Genomic DNA, 2,306 nt, shown 5'->3' on the forward strand with positions numbered 1-2,306 from the left:
TGAAACAATGGGAGGTGATGTGTTGGGAAGCCTGAAGTGAGTGAAGTACTCAAGGAACTTAGGGTCTTTCTCATGAATATGCTTTTCTCTGATTCCTGCCAGGGGTGAAGATGTGGCCTTTACTTTTAGTTCACTAGGTGTCTGTGCCACCTTGGTGAACCAGGTGACAATACTGTCTCTGAGGTACCCATGGCTGTCCAAACGTGATGCAAGAATGGAAAGATCTCAGCAATTTAGAATTTAGTACCTCGAATGGGAAACGGGGTTCAGAATCTCTTAAACTGATGCCTTGTACTGTCACCTAACTCTATAACCTTCTATGGTTTTAGCCATGCTTTCTTATCGAGATTACCAGAAGCTTGAGGCATAAGTCATTCTTATAATTCATCTACACAATTGTTCATTGAGAATATATGATATTGTAGTCCCTTTGCTAGTGGAAGAATTTCACGTACAGTCAAAGAATTTTAGTACAGTCCAAGAGCTTAGACTATAATTTTTGTGTTTTATCATTTATAAATGTGTTTTTGTACATATTAACTATTAACTTATTTAACCTTTAATAATAGTTATTTTTATTTTTATTTTTAATTTATTTTATTTTTTTAGGCGAGGCAACCCTTGGTTGACCTCACAGATTGCAAGGAACTTGTCCGCTTACAATCTCTTATTTTTTATTTTTTACAGCTACAGCACCTGGTCTTCCTAGGTGATCTCCCATCCAAGTACTAACCAGGCCTGACCCTGCTTAGCTTCCAAGATCAGATGGGATCAGGCTTGTTCAGGGTGGCATGGCCATAGACTAAAAACAGTTATGATACACTGTTGATTCTCATTATTTATAGAGTCCATATTTGCTAATTTGTTTACTCAATAAATTTTATTTGTACTCCCCAAATCAACAACTGTGGTGTTTTCATAGACATTTGTATGCTCAGTGCCCATCATGCTCATTTCCAGCTAAGGTCCACCTTCTTATTTAGCTCTCATTTTGTCAAATAGTGTCCTTTTTGAAGTCTATTTAGTGTCATTTTTTTTTTTTGCATTTTTTGTGCTTTTTGTTGGTGATTTTGCTTTTTAAAATGGCTCCCAAGTATACTGTTGAAGTGCTGTCTAATATTCCTAAATGCGAGAAGGCTGTGATGTGCCTTATAGAAAAAACACATATCAGATAAGATTTATTCAATCATGAGTTATAGCACTGTTGGCTATGAGTTTAATGTTCATGAATCAACAATATATATTAAATAAGGTGTCTTTAAGCAAAAACACACTTAAACCAAGGTATGTAGCGATAGGTTGACAAAAATATTGTTACCAGAGATTTGTTGGAATCTAACCTTATATTTCCCTTAGGAACAATAATTTAGTATTTGCTAATCCAGTGTTCATGGTGATGATATAGAACATAATTACCATAAATAACAAGAATGTTATACTTATTCTCATTTTACAGGTAGGGCAATTGAAGCTCAAAAGAGGAAATAGGGTTTTAACAAATGCCACTTTTAAAAAAAGTCACTTTTATAGTGGCACTGAGACTTTAATCATATCATCTGATTCTAAATACCACAATTTCTACCATTTTAAGTTGCTGAATGTCTTTATATTCACCAAATACAATGACCATATTAAACCTTTTGATACTGGTAAAAAAACCATATGAAAACCTCTTGGGCTGCAAAAGGTCTGACCTCAATTTCACATTTATGAAGCTAACTATTAATATAAACTAATTGAAACTAGTCTCAGTTTTAATATAATTAAATAACATTTAAACACACACACACGAATTTCTATTTGAATAATGAAAAACAAAAAAGGAAAGAAGTAATCTCTAAAGATTTTTTTTTTGATGAGATAGAGAGCTCTTCTTCTGAAAGTCACAGTGCAATTCTAAGATGATACTTTACCTTCCAGCTTTTGTGTTCTTTTTGACACTTGACTAATTTCTTCAATAACAGCTGTACCAAGCCATGATAAAAGAAGGCCTGTTCTTTACCAGAACACTGATGATTTTGAAAGGCCAGATTCCACGGTGTTTGCCATGAAGTTCAAAACTGCAGTACTGAGATCCTCAGGCTGATGTCTGAAACGCCAAGGAGAGAAACTTTATTTGGGCATATGAAAATAGATTCATGAACCTAGATGAACTGTTTCCATAATGTTTCCTTCTAAGTGACCACACACCACAAGTGGGTCAGTATGGTGTAAAATTCTCCTAGAAAAAAGTATTGCCTCGTTTTTCTTACATACCGAGAATGATACAAGAGAATTCCTAGAATAAGAGATTTTCCTTTAGAAAT

At 34.3% G+C, this 2,306-nt stretch overlaps 1 pseudogene; it reads right to left on the reverse strand.

Moving 5' to 3' along the window:
- Positions 1-684: 684 nt before the first annotated feature.
- Positions 685-803, reverse strand: LOC112474735 (annotated as a pseudogene).
- Positions 804-2,306: the final 1,503 nt, after the last annotated feature.

The sequence above is a fragment of the Pteropus alecto genome, unplaced genomic scaffold (assembly GCF_000325575.1).
Source record: "Pteropus alecto unplaced genomic scaffold, ASM32557v1 scaffold7, whole genome shotgun sequence".
NCBI lineage: Eukaryota > Metazoa > Chordata > Mammalia > Chiroptera > Pteropodidae > Pteropus > Pteropus alecto.